This window comes from Schistocerca americana, chromosome 7 (genome assembly GCF_021461395.2).
Source record: "Schistocerca americana isolate TAMUIC-IGC-003095 chromosome 7, iqSchAmer2.1, whole genome shotgun sequence".
Lineage (NCBI taxonomy): Eukaryota > Metazoa > Arthropoda > Insecta > Orthoptera > Acrididae > Schistocerca > Schistocerca americana.
In genome coordinates, this window is record NC_060125.1 from 582,476,421 (window position 1) to 582,492,184 (window position 15,764).

Consider the following 15,764-nt stretch of genomic DNA (forward strand, 5'->3'; position numbering starts at 1 on the left):
TATCGCTGAAATATGAGGCCCTAAAATGTTCTTCAGTCCTTTTTCAGAATAGGAATCATACAGACAACCTGTTGCAAATAACTGTTAGATACATTGACCCAGGTTTCGACTCATCTAACGATGCCTTCGTCAGAATGAAATTTTGAGAAACTGTAAAATAACACTGCAAGAAGGTAATGGTCAGAGTTAAGAGCAGGTATGCTCAAGTCCAAAAGACCATATCTGCTCTTAATTTTAATGTATGACCAAGTCAAAAAGAGCATATTTTCTCTTAACTCTGACCTTTGCCTTCTCGAAGCGTAATTTGACGATTCTCAAACTTTCATTCTGATGAAGGCATCCTTAGAGCTGTCGAAAACTAACTCAATGTGCCAAACAGTTGTTTGCAACCGGCTGGCTACGTGATTCCTATGTTGGAACGTATACACGGTTGCTGAGAATCAGCCAAGTTTAAAACTGTCAATCCCTTTTGTTCAGAACACGCGTCTTGGTACAGTGACTTTTTTCAGATTTAAATGACTTAAGAACTGGACGATCCGAAGTGTATCTGGATACTTTATTGGGATTCTTCAGAAATAAATCCTGCAAAGGATGAAACCATTTCGTCTTTCAAGTAGCCTTCTTTATTCTTGAGTGTCTATTGTTCCGGTACAACAAGCTACTTTCGGCTGTTTTTAAATTGTCACGTGTCACGTGTATGATTGGTTTCTATAACTAACCAAACCATCTTCGATTTGTGAGAAATACGCCTTTGTGAAACGAGTCCTTTGCACAGACGATGAGGTGTCTGATGAGGGAATCCCAGTAGGTGGAGGCTGGTGGGAAGATCTTGTATTTTCCATAGTTCATGCTCCTGTATGGAGACAGCGGGCAGCAATAGCAGATTATTTGGCTAACCTAGTCTGGTAGGAAGCCTATATTCATCGCTTCTGTCTTCAGAGAGCGATATATTGCTGTGGTCAGACATTTGTCTTGCCACCCGTAATTAGATTTTCTGTGACTTCCTAAAATCACTTAAGGCAAATTCCGGATTTGCACTTTGAAAGGGTAAGGCTGCCTTCCTTCCTTATCCTTCCCTTAAACATGCACCGAGCTTGTGCATCTTCTCTAATACCCCCCCCCCCCCCCCCCTTCGCAGTAGACAGTTCAATAAACACAAATTTCGCTTCCATCGTCTATTTTTAACAGTGCGACACGTCTAGTCAATGTGTGACATACCACCATAACACAGGATCTTGTATGTTCTTGGTCTAATGAGACTCAGGTCGTCTTTTTCTAAAATACCATTGTACTTGCGACGACGTCATAGCACCTCCCTCTTGTGTTCGCTCTCTTCTAGCGCATCGATGTACGAGCCACTACATCCCCTAAAAGTCGTACCTTAAGATGACGAGCAGCTGCATCGTTGAAATATCGTGCATTTTCCACAGCAGCATCCGACGCAAAGTTCGAGAACGTACCAAGTAGCTATTACGTCGGGAAAGTCTCAAAGAGCACAACTGTAGAACCTATCAGGTATCATATTAAAATTCCTAGGATAAGATCACAAACAATCTTTAACTGGTAACTGGTTTCAGCACGTTGACGAGCCATCTTCAAGTAGGTGAACAAAAACAAAGTACAATTAATAACTGAACCTCCCTCGTACGATAAATGACAATATAAATTTATTATTTTCTTCACTGTGTGTCGGACACCAGGCATTACACATCGTCATAATCTGTTGAGCTGGTGGGCTCCTATTAACCTAACGGATGGTATGTACGTAATGGAAAATATATCGCGACAAAAATAAATAAATACAAAGCGATATCACGTTATTATCTTACCTTAAGTAAAAAGGTAGTCATTGGTTACAAGAAAATTTGTTAGGTTCGCCATTTAACATACATAGATCCAGTGTTGATACTGCTACACTTGTGTGTTAATATAAGGCGACTGAGAGCGGTACCAGTTGTATAGTCCACATGTAGTTGTAAGCGAGATGTATCACTGGCAACGCTAGTTACAAAAACATGAAGTATCTGTACTGTGGATGTCAGAGAACTTGCCAATAAGTAGTGTTTTTAATCTTTATTTCATACCCCACGCCCCATATGGGTGGGGCGGGAGGGGGGGGGAGTAGTCTGTCAGCGGTACAACACTTTTCAGCAAAGAGTATTCATAAAAAGATAACAAAGGTGATAGAATAAAATATGAGGATTGTTTATGTTTTAAGTTAAAAAGATTAATGACAGGCAACTAAAGGGACGAAGAATATATACAATTTAAAAACAACAGTTGCGATGAGGTGAAATTCTTCTAGGAAAAAACATGGTTCACTGCATCTTCACATAAGATCTGAAGGACATGCGCTGGGTAAAAAAGAATCTGGGAGAGGGAATATGTTCCTTAGAGGTTCGGAGGGTGTGGGTAAGGAGATAGGGGTTTGTTAGGTGGGGAAACTTTGGAGGTAACAGGTAATAAGATGAAGCAGATAATGGGAATACTGACAGTGGGAAGCACAGAAGGTGAGGAGGAATAGCTTTGTGTGGGGAGGATAGTGACACAAGAAGAAAGGGATAGGGGGTGAGTGTGGAGGGAAAAATGAGAGAAGATCTCTGGCGTGGAGTGGGATATGTGGGGAAGGTTTAGAGTTGGTAGGAGGAATAAATATCTGAGCAGATCTCATTTTGTGGGAGAGGGAGTTGGTTGAGGTTGCGTTGAGATGCGATATAGAGTGTTTTTAGATGTACATATATCGAACATTACCTGTTCGTTAAGTAATAAGAAACAAGAAAATACTTAATGAGAAGGAAAATAGTTCAAAACCACAGTTGAAACAGCAGAATATCTTAAGACAGAGACAAGTATGAACAATATCAATGATCAAGAAACTTATCCATGGTACTGAATACTACAGCGAAGGTCTAGGTGCCAAATGTAGCTAGCGTTACATGTGCCTATGATTAAAAACCCGTAAATAAAGGATAAAACCTAAAGTCTTACAACTGAGCTATTAGATGTTACATTAAAGGTGGTTACGAAAATCTAAATTCAAGAATACAGTCATAGAACCTTATGTCTTATTGTTTGCTGATGATGTAAACGGTAACATGCCAGGCTACAAGTTAACTGATGACCAAAAACTACTTAAGCAATCTTTTTTCATTTCGACATAATCGTTGTAAGGAGTGTGCCTAAATATAAGTTGAATGTTTATTTGACACTACAATAGTGAATCCATAGTCACAGTAAACAAAAAAAATTCTTTAAGAAAAAGGGTTACGTTACTGGTTTCAGCGAACTACGTTGACGTTTTCAAATGTAAAACATCAGTTGTAGGATATATAAAGGAACTTATGACCATATATCTCGTAATTGTTGAAACCGGTAACGTAATCCCTTTTTTGAACGAATAAATTTCTATTTACAGAATGAGATATTTTCACTCTGCAGCGGAGTGTGCGCTGATATGAAACTTCCTGGCAGATTAAAACTGTGTGCCCGACCGAGACTCGAACTCGGGACCTTTGCCTTTCGCGGGCAAGTGCTCTAACGAGGTACTGGCAGAAGTAAAGCTGTGAGTACCGGACGTGAGTCGTGCTTCGTTAGCTCAGTTGGTAGAGCACTTGCCCACGAAAGGCAAAGGTCCCGAGTTCGAGTCTCGGTCAGGCACACAGTTTTAATCTGCCAGGAAGTTTCAAATTTCTGTTTACTTTGATCATGGTTTCACTATTGTAGTGTCAATTAAACATTTAAATTAAGCAGTCGTTTTGTTTATTTGTAATCGTAGATCGTTAGTCAATCACATGTGTAGATATTGTCAAATAATAACAAAGCGGAAAGTAAAGTTTGAAAAGTACGGAACAGGATGAGCGGTAAACCGGTTCGACCTACGGGGCGTACAGCTGTGACGCACTTTCCTGTCAGCCCTCTCAGATGGTAGACAAGACGGAGCGGTCTATCGGAAACGCGTGCCGAGTCATTCTACACTCACGGCCCGTGGCAGGCGCAAGGCGGCAGCCCCGCCACACGGCAACGCCGCGTGCGGCCCGTGCGTCTGCTGGCACCGTTTCTAATAAAGCCGTTCAGTCGAGACGTCTGCAGCGGGACGTATTGTGGCGCTGTGGCGCACGTTTACGACTCGTCCTCCTGCGCACGCGCTGTGTTTACTGGCGTCCTTCTTCTGTGATGGCATCGTAAAGTAGCTTTCGTTAGTGGACGTCTGCCAACTGCTTTATCGAGTTAGAGCGACTCGTCCTGAGCACCTTTGTGAGTTCCTTGTGGAATATCGTAACAGAAGAAAGAGCTCACACACATAAATACTGCAAAGGTTTCTCTACAAACAACCAGCTACCAAGTCGTTCGTGCTAACCCAACATTGTGGCCATACGGACAATGAAACCTGTCCAGTATTTTAGCAGTCTGCAACTCGTTCAGCATCTCGCATTATGGACGTTTATGATTAACTGTACCTTAACAAACTGACATTTGAAAGAGATGGAGGAGATGTATGCCTGTACAGTGTTAGTTACCCATCTTCCTTGCCAAAAATGAAACACATACGTCAGCATAAAGAGAATAAAAACTGTGCATCTTCATATTTTCTCGGCGCAAATACTGATTCATAAAATTTCGGGGGTGCAGCCGCATAAATTTGACTTCTTCTTCTAATATTTCGGCTGAATACCGTGCAGCCATCTTCAGAGTGAGCCGAGGTGACTGGCGCTCCAGCACTTGCTCCGTCCTTTTAAAGCCGTGGTCCGCACTATTGCGCATGCGGCCACAGATACATAAGGCGCCAGAGACGTTAATGGGCGGCATAGACGTATGGCATATGCATGGAAATAGATCTATGGCTGCGCAGTCGATCCACACGGTGATATCGATGTATCACTGCGAGCTGCACCGTCGCGACGTCTTTGTGATTTTATTTCAGAAATTGCCGGATTCCAAGATTTGCCCAAGCTGAAGCCGCTATCTCTATTAACTAAATTAGTCGCCAAGCGAATTTCAATTGCTTCCTTCACTACTGAGTCCCATAAGGATGTAGTCTACGCTAAAATTTCGACGTTATCGTACACCATAGAGCGCCCAGTGCTCCGCCACCGCAGATTTATAGATTTATCAGTTTGTAAGAGCCGGATGTACCTGTTGTGCTCTCTGCTTCTCTCCTGAATAGTACATGTCGTCTGTCCGATGTATGAACGGCGGCAGTCACAGGGGATGTTGTAAGCCTCAGGCTTCCGAAGCATCAAATCATCCTTAACGGAACCCAGGAGTGTCAAATTTTTGCGGCTGCACGCCCGAAGTTTTAGGGATCAGAATAAAAGTTATTTACAAAGAATTAAGAAAACTACATGCAAGTTGTAAACTCGTTCTGAGTTGAATAGTTGAGTGTAATCTTCAAAAACGTGTCTGATGAAATTAAACTCACAGTAATTTAACAGCACTTGCAGCACGAGAGGGCGCAAAACTATTCATTTCACGGGATGAACTACATAGGCAAGGACCCACGTTTTGGAAATTTAATTTCTGAAATTGACTCTACGGCATCCACTAGTTATCTGCTGTTTCGGATCGATAAGTAACCAAGTTGGACTAAACTGAAATCTCAGCTGTGTTTATTTATGTAAGTACGTAAACAAAAACAATATATAAAGATGTCTCTTCTAGTAGTCATCAGGCGTGTTTTCTCTGATGATTTGACAGATACTTAAAATTTCGTTTTTGCAATTTGTAGCTGTAGTAGTCCCAAAGAAGTACTGCTCACCCCTTGTTTCTTGTAGGCCTACTGCCAACTAGTGATATCGTTTTATCGACATGTTTCGACAGGGACAGTAAAACTCGAAGAATAATCGTATTTCAGCAGCGACTGAGTAGCTGGTCGGTTGCTTACACACTGCAGCGTGCAAACTAAATGACGTCAGTGACTAACGGGCGTGCCCCGCGCACGCGCTCGCGCGCGTTCTCGCGCGCGCGTGTGTGTGTGTGTGTGTGTGTGCGTTTGTGTATGTATGTATGTATGTATGTATGTGTGTGTGTGTGTGTGTGTGTGTGTGTGTTTGTGTGTGTTCCCGAGTGTTCCTGTGCATGTGTGTACGTTCAATTACCTTGTGTGAATATCAGGACTAATATGAACATAGCTTGGTATACATTTCACTTAGTGCCAGAAAACAATTAGTGTGTCGTTTGTGGGAGTAGGAGTTTGAAAGTGGTCACATGCATGCGTGACTCGGGAATGTCTGGAGCAACTTCAACAGAACTTGATATACATACAAATTATCAAAAAAGAAGTACACTAGATCATTTTGCTATGGGAAGAGGTCGGGATGGGGGTAACTGTACAAAACTAGAAAATGGACTACATTAATTATGCAGCGACGTTTAACCGCTACGGGTTTGGGTAGCAATATTAAAAGTGATACTCCGCAATGCTTGTGGCATTTTCAGTGAGTATAGGTACGCGTCCGGCTTACTATACAGGAATAAATTCAAAGCGTAGAAGACATAGACATTGCTATGAGTGAGTGTGGAGGCGTGACGTGAGCGACATGCGGAATTAGTATACTGTATTTATGTTTTAAATATTTCTAAAGAGACTAAATAGTATTTTATTCTACAGACGGATTTCATTTTTTTTCTGTGAAATAGGTCAGCATAAATAATTAACCAATACGAGGGAAACAACTAGTCAAATTGCAAATCTGTATTCAACTTCTTGTCAAATATAAGAATAGGATAAATAAGCACCTGGTGACACCGGATAATCAGCTAGTCAGTTTATAAATTTTATTGTCTGAGAAAATAAACATACTAACAACGTCTGTAAGATTAATATTATATCAGATATTATCCACACTGAACTAACTCATTGCTTTGTACAACAATATCTGTACTAACGTAAGTAAGCAGAGTGACACGGCGAAGACACAAAATAAAAAGTTTTAAGGGTTTCCAGAGGGATAAAGTGATTAAAATGTAATTTTACCCGCCTGACACGTTTGGATACCCGGATAATTTTTATTCAGTAGCTGTGCTACGTTAAGTATGTTTTGCCAGCTTGATGTTGCAGTGCTGTTATGTTCATCTTTCCCTTTTACTCATCTCATAAACCTAAATTCTTCCGCTTCCTCTTCTTCTTCTTATTATTATTACTAATATTAGTGGTTCATTGTTTGTTACGTTGTGTATAATATTTGACGCTATATACAATTACAGATCAACAATCAGAGTAGGAACAGAAAATTACAGAAGCAAATATCAAAGAAGTACGTGAATACAAGGAATACCGCTCTGGATTCACTTCTGCAGAGTATAGCTTTCATTTTTTTGTATTTGAAGTACCGCCAGAAACGGCCATCATGACTAAGTTAGTATGCCATGGGAAAAATGTTGAAATGGATAGCTGAAGTAGTGTGAGTGTAATGTAGTATGTTAAAGTAACAATTCTTATGGATGTAGCTATATTTGTTTCATTTACGATAACTTTTTTTCATAGTACTTGTACTCCTTTAAAAATTAGCTGTCTGTGCTGTATTTATTTGTTGTTACAGTGAGTGCATGGTTTTTTATTTTAGAATGTATTTTTTCCCATACTGTTCACCAATCCCATTACAGAATAAGAAATACAGTAACGTTAAAGGATAGGAAAGCGTGGGATCCCCCATCAACATATGGTATAGTACATTTCTGAAGTCCGTTGATGATGTGACTAAGCGTTGAAACTATGCTGTAAGTTAAGAATAACTTTCCTAGAGTAAGCATTAAATCTCGATTTTTTGTTTCTGGAACATCTATCTCGCACGTTCGATACCACAAGAGGACATCTATAGTATATGACGGCGTAAATATCGAGCATTTCGCGGAAGTTCCATTTCTGGAAGTAGCTGTATCTCTATGTTAGGAATAAAACTTTCTCACCGCCCACCAGTTCCGCAGTAAAGGTGATTTATAGAGTAGGGGAGTAATTTTACATTATAAATTGTGTAAGTCAGGATTACAGCAAGTTAAATCACATAAAATAATCATTACTTAGCAAACACATTATGTATAATTTTACGGAAGCCAAACGAAACTGTTTTTAAAACACCTAGCATCTACCACACAACCTGGAACGCCCACTGCTGGGCGGAAGGGGCCAGGTTGACTACAATAGATGCCGACAGTTGAAGTACAAAAATTACATCCTGGGTGGGAGAGTGATGAGGGGGATGGGTCCGGGGAGGGGCTTGGGGGAGCGAAGGAGTCGCGACAGAAAGAGCATTCAGTGTCAAATCCGAAGTCAGCATGACAGTAAAGTGAAGGTGCGACAAAACGGTCAGGAAACTGAAGAACAGCAAAGATGATCTGTTGACTACAACTCTTGATGTACACTGATCTTACGTGAAAGAAAAACAAACTTGTACGACAAAAAAGTAGCTGTTGTTAAATACTTCTTCTGCTTGCTTCTCGCACTGACACTGGTGTCATCATTTTTCATGAGTTTTTTCTGTGTGGCGGCCGAAGTGGCCGGGCGGTTATAGACGCTACAGTCGGGAACCGTGCGACCGCTACGGTCGCAGGCTCGAATCCTCCCTCGGGCATGGATGTGTGTGATGTCCTTAGGTTAGTTAGGTTTAAGTAGTTCTAAGTTCTAGGGGACTGATGACCTCAGCAGTTACGTCCCATAGTGCTCAGAGCCATTTGAACCATTTTTTCTGCGTATTATGTATGTGAGCTGCCAGCAGAATTGGGTAAAATAGTCACCTAAATGAGAATGAAGGCCAGTACTCACCGCAATTCATAATATTCACGCAGCAATGGTACTCAGGACGCATTACACCTGTCTAGTCTCTCTGTTTTGGAAGTGAGCACGTGACGCATTTCCCTGTCATCAGAAATGACACACCTAGCCACTGTGATATGAAACTTCACTGTGACGCTGTAGGACAGCGGAAGACTAAATCGTTCTTGATTTGCCAGAATAGTTAACTGGTGAACTGCCGGATGTCGGTGCGTGCCAGCTGATAGCAACGTGGTCGTTTGCCGCAATATTGTGCCCGTTGGACACTGAAATTTGGCAGTTCGCCCGTGAACTATTTCGACATAAAGTACGCCGAGAGGAGCAGAAGAATCACAGTTCTCGAGTTGTTTTTGAAAAGTCGTTTGCATTGTTTTGATATGGCCATTGTCTTGTGTTCTCGCATAGAAACTGGGAACTGCAAACTAGGTGAAATTTGACTACGGTGGTGAAATCAGTCGACGGGAAACTGTTTTAAGATTCAGTACAATTTTACTTGCGAATCTTAAGCAAAGTTACAAGAACATTCTAAACTGGTAGGAAAGGTTGATGTTCGAGTCGGAATCTGAATGTTATCAGTTACGAAATATTTCGACGAATGAAAACTATAAGCCTGACCATGAAACGAATTCGGACGCCTTTCGGAGCAGAAAATTCTCGTACCAGTATCTATGCTATATCTTTCCTCAGAAGAGAGTTGGAAGTATTCAGAAAAATTTCTGTGAACCATGAAAGCTAGGACAGTAATAGCAGAAAAGTATTGTCTCTGAAGAAATTGTAACATTTAGTTATTTATGTGTAGTCTGAAATGTTGTAAAGCGGTAATAGAAAACTGTTATCTTAGAGGAAATTATGCTCAATTAAACTGTAGTAGTATCCAATAATTTCTTGAAAAATATCAATATGATGTGAAGAGTATAAACCGCCTGTTGACACACACTGTCGGAAAAACAATGCAACACCCGCAAGGATTGTCTTCAGTGGCACCAGAGTGTAACATGTGCATGCCTAAGGGGTGTAGTGTTACTGATTAAGCCGGTCGTTGTTGCCGAGCGGTTCTAGGCGCTTCAGTCTGGACCCGCGCGAACGCTACGGTCGCAAGTTCGAATTCTGCCTCGTCCATAGATGTGTGTGATGTCCTTAGGTTAGTTAGGTTTAAGTAGTTATAAGTTCTAGGGGACTGATGACCTCAGGTGTTAAGTCCCATAGTGCTCATAGTCATTTTTGTTACTGATTCATTTGTCAGGGTCATTGGCGATGAGATGGCGGTCAGGAAACGTGCCTTTGCGCCCTATGTTTTAATTCTACGTGCAGTAGCTGTGCCAACTATAGAACTGAACCGTGTTCGCAACATTGATTCTAGGGTACAACCGCGCCCCACCGACGATTACGTACTGCTTTTGAACAGCTTGAAGCATTTGAACAGGGTCGCACCTTGAGCTCGCAAGAAGATGGATGGACATATCGACGGACTGCTGCAGATGTTGGGCACCATGCATGGATAGTGCCTCGCTGCTTTCAACAGCGGCTGTGGACCATCCCAAACCTGTAGACCAGGTTGTAGACGTTTGCGTAGTATAAACGCACGTCACGATCGATGCACTGTGCGAGCAGCGGTTATCGACTGAATATCGCCCAGGGATGAAATCTGGAAACGTGTTGCACCTGCTTTGTCATCAAGGGACGAAATCTGAGCACATGTAGCACCTGTTGTTCATCAGGAACATGCTGAGCCATCAAGATTAATATCATGAGTATCTCTGGAGAGACTACCTCTGACACAACTACACCACTACGCATAGCTGCTCCTGTGAAAGACTTGACTGCAGACTGGAATGACTGTGTCGTCTGCAGTGTTGAGAGTGGGTTCTGTCCGTATGCGAATGACAACGTTGACCTGGTTAGCTGCCTACTCCAGAGAGCATTCAGCCACGACAAAACAGGTTCATGTTGGGGAAGGGCCATCAGTTCGCGCTCATGTTTGGACTTCCTGAGGGGTAAAGTAGCCAGGGCCAGCTACACTGCGCAGTTTGTTATCCAGCGCTACTACCGGTTCGTCGACACGAAAGTGATGTGCTTTTCCAGCGAGACATTGCACGTCTACATACGGCTGCTGCAAAGAAGCGTGCTCTTTGTCACGTACAGCAACTGCCGTGGCCAGAAGATCGCCAGTCCCTGGCCAGTTTTACACCTATGGCACATGATGAAGCGGAAACTTCCTTGTTCTCCACGGCCCGCAAGAACCATTACTGATTTGCAACAAAAGGTACAAGATGCCTAGGAGTGTCTATCGCACGACGCCATTTATCACCTTTAAAATCGTTTGCCTGTGTGATTACACCACTGCATTGCCTACAGAGGGGGGTGTACTGTGCACTCTGTACTGCTTCAGAACCTCATACCGTGACAGGTATGTTTCATTTTTTCTGAATTTGTTATCATGTACTACAATGACAGAATGCCTGTCAACTCACACGTCAGTAAAATTATTTCGTCCTTCAGGGTGTTGCATTTATCCGGGAGTATAGAAAAATGTGAAAAATGTATACGTCACGAAACTCAACTGGTTTACCACGTCTTGGAATATTAAAAACATGAATTAAGTAGATCACATTGCCTGAGTTATTCGTGAAGCAAATGGAAGCCAACACTTTACTGGTGGGTTGCTGATAAGGTTTTTTTTTTTTTTTTTTTTTTTTTTTTTTGCGAAAGAGGACGATTGCAGATTCAGCCCGGTTGCTGAAGTGTTTGGGGGTACATGGCTTACCTGACTGAAGCGACCTTCTGACATGAGCGCTTAAAAATCTCAACTGCCAGGCTCCCGAAGAGGGCCGCCTCATATCTCTCGCATACCTGTACAGATAACCAAAGGGAAACTATCGGGGACTATGAATGTTCTTCATCGGCCTACGAAGAGACTTTGAAGATAGACAGTTCATACAAAAGTGTACAAGCAATTGTTTATTTCACGCTCAGTCCGTAAGTGCAACGGGAATGAATCTCAATATATGATACAACTATAAATATGTATTGCCGCATACTTTGTAGTGATTCACGGACTATTGATGTGTATTTAAAATGCGGATCGGCTGGTATCTTTCTCAGCGGAATGTGTCATATTTTAATTACGAGGAGAGATTTCTTATTCTACCCTGTCTCGTTCGATGTAAGAGAAACCCATAGTTCCAAGAGAATAGTGGTGTAGTGTCGTCAAAAAGTACATTAGTGGTGTTATTACTACAGATTGTAAAACTAACATCTGTTTTGCCTTTACATAAGGGAGAGACACGCAGCGTCAAACGTGTTGTATGACATACACCGTCCAGTTACACCATTGAGACTACATTTCAAAAGCCTGAGTAACCGTATGTTGCAGCGCGGACCGCTGCGAGACGCACAGGAAGAGCGTGAATGAGGTTCCAGGTGGTACCAACGGGGATTTGGAGCCATGCCGACTCCAGTGCCGTGGAAATATTCGTAAGGTTTCTCCGTTTAGGACCCAGGGCGCAAGTAGCACCATCGAGCTGGTCCCACAGATTTCCGATTGGGTTTAAATCCGGGGAGTTTGGTGGCCAAGGGAGTACGGTGAAGTCATACCGGTGCTCTTCGAACTAGACACGTACATGGCGAGTTGTGTTATATTATCCTGCTGGTAGATGACATCGTGCAGAGGAGAAATAAACGCCATGTAAGGGGTGAAGATGCTTCCTGAGGATAGTTGTGTACTTCTGTTGAGCCTTTGTGCCCAGACCATAAAACTCGTTCATTGCTTGCTTTCAGACATTTTACGCCCTACACGCCTGCGGCCATCTATCCGATGGAGCATAAAATGTTATTAATCCGAAAAGACCACTAACGCCCCTTGGTGTACACATCTATGAGGTCGTCCTTTCCCTCACCCCAGTCATCTGTGACTCATGGTGCTCCACAGTTGTCTCGTCGCTGGTTTTGCGTATCGCCTTTCTGCCATGCGTGGTATACTTTAACATGGCAGCAAGCGAACAGTTTACACACTTTGCTGTTTCGGGAATGCTTCCACCCTTGACCCGAAAGCCAACGATTATGCCCTGTTGGACTTAAGATAAATCGCTCCGTTTCTGCATTAAGGCACCACTGATTTCCACGAACCCCGGTCACGCTTTGTATACCCTCCATTATTAGTGGTATCATCAGCCGTCTGTAAGTGATTATTGCAAGCTGACGTGGGACTTAGGCTGTAGTCACGTTAATGTGAGTAGACGCTATAGTTGACTCATATCTACCAACTCAAAAATTTTACGGGGTCCCGGCTTCGATTCTCGGCAGGGTCAGGGATTTTCACATGCCTCGAGATGACTGGGTGTTTGCGTTGTCCTCATCATTCCCGAAAGTGGCGAGTTTGGGCTGAACAAAGGTTGTGAATTATTTACGGGCGCTGATAACCGCACAATTGAGCGCCCCACAAACCAAACATCATTATCATCATCATCATAAAAAATTTTGATCGTGGCTGTTCTACTCAAATGTGTTTTCATAAAGTGTGATATGGTTGTTGGTTGCTCAAAATTAGTTCAGAGCTGATACTTCCGCAGGAACAGGTGGAGCACTCAGACGAGCGTTGGCACACCCTCCACAGAACACACACATCATCTTACTCTTCGTTCGAGTGTCTCAGTCTCACAAAGACGGTATTGGTAGCCCATTCTTCACGGAGTACTGCACTGTGGAGAGGTAGTATGTGGGTCGATGAGGCCTGGCACGAAGTCGGCATTCCAAAGCATCCCCAAGGATGGTCAGAACTCTGTGGAGACCTGTCCATTACAGGGATATTATTGTCGTGTAACCACTACGCCACAGGCCGTGCTTATGAACAGGTGCTCGCTCGAGGTAAAAGATGCAATCGCCATCCCCGAATTGCTCTTCGACAGTGGGGGCCAAGGGGGAGCTTAAAACATCAATGTAGGCCTGTGCTGTGATACTGACACGCAAAACAACAAAGGCTGCAAGTCCCCTTCATGAAAAACACGACCTCACCATAACACCATCGACTCCGAATTTTACTGTTGACACCACACGCGCTGGCAGATGACGTTCACCGGGCATTCGCCATACCCACAGCCTGCCATCGGATCGCCACTTTGTGTAGTGTGATTCCTCACTAGACATAACCTTTATCCACTGTTTAATCGTCCAGTGTTTACGCTCCTTACATAAAGTGAGGCGTCGTTTGGTGTTTACAGGCGTGATGTATGGCTTATGAACAGCCGCTCGACCATGAAATACGTTTTCTCACCTCCCGCCTAACTGTCATAGTACTTGCAGTGGCTCCTGATGCAGTTTGGAATTCCTGTGTGATGGTCTGGATAGATGTCTGCCTGTTACACATTACGACCCTCCTCAACAGTCGGCGGTCTCTGTCAGTCAACAGACGAGGTCGGCCTGTACGGTTTCGTGCTGTCCGTGTTCCTTCACGTTTCCACTTCACTATCACATCGGAAACAGCCAATCTAGTGGTTTTTAGGAATGTGGAAATCTCACGTACAGACATATGACGCAAGTGACACCCAATCACCTGACCACGTTCAATGTCCGTCAGTTCCGGGGTACGCCCCTCTTCTGCTCTCTCACGATGTCTAATGACTACTGGGGTCGCTGATATGGAGTACCTGACAGTAGATGGCAGAACAATGTACCTAATATGAAAAGCGTATGTTTTTCGGGATGTCCGGATACTTTTGATCACGTGGTGTATTGTGCTAGGCGCTTCAGTCTGGAACCGCGTGACCGCTACGGTCGCAGGTTCGAATCCTGCCTCGGGCATGGATGTGTGTGATGTCCTTAGGTTAGTTGGGTTTAAGTAGTTCTAACTTCTAGGGGACTGATGACCACAGATGTTAAGTCCCATAGTGCTCAGAGCCATTCTTTTATATTGTGCTATGGGTAAAATGTGACGCATGAACATGCGCTCGAGCGTGACAAGCACATCAGTCAAACGCTCGGCTTCACAGAAGGAAACACAGCGCTAGGTTTACAATTTACCCGTTATAACGTTTCGTGGTCAAACTTCATGCTTATTTGTAACGCAACAAGAAACTGGGCCTTTTACATGAAGTGAGGAAACTTACCATATCGGTTTAGACGAAAGAAGGGTAATATTACAAAATATACAACCTCGGTTTTGCTTCGGTTGTACAGCCGCTTAAAAAAGAGCAGTCATCTTCGCCCGTGCGTCTAACCTGTGATGGCAAAGGAAAAACTGTAGTGTGATCACTCTCGTTGCTATGACTGATGACTGAAATGAGATAGTAACTGCTGTTCGTCATTTCGTTGTACATTTTTTATGATCCACTGTGTAAGCTTGATGTGTTTTCGGAAGCAACTTTCCCAGCATCTTCGTTGCTGACTGCCTCGACTGCTTATTACTGCTGGAAACTTACTTTTTTAGTTGGGTCCATGGCAAAACTATTGAGCTGAAATGGCAGTGATAATGTGGCAACCTGGTGAATAAATGCTCTTGTGTTTTGTCAGCTCGTCGAATTCGTATTTGGGGATGTGTGCTTTATGGAGAGATGCCAGATTAATAAGCTACGCCCTTTTAAATTGATAATTTACTTCGTTTAGACAGAGCAATCATTTCTTCTTTTCGCTTCGCCACAGTAGGTTTTTCGCGAATAACAACATTGTTAATGATTACAGCCATTTTCCTCAGTTGCTAACTTGAATTATGTATTATCACGAAAGTTGTAAGATTTTTTAGCTTCATGATAAAACATTATACAACAGAACGGTTGGGAACTTTACACTAAATAATTGTTAATGGCGTAGGTACATAACGCGCAAACGACTTGCCCCGAACGACCTCGTAAAACAGCCCCCTAACTAAAAGGGCAACTTCGAACATTTCCACTGAATGACACTTGATGAGTTTGTTTCAGATCTTTTTCAGTTTCGCAAAACAAACAATAGTAATAATGAGCAAAATATTGACCCCACAACTGCGGGAAATGAAAACAAACAAAAA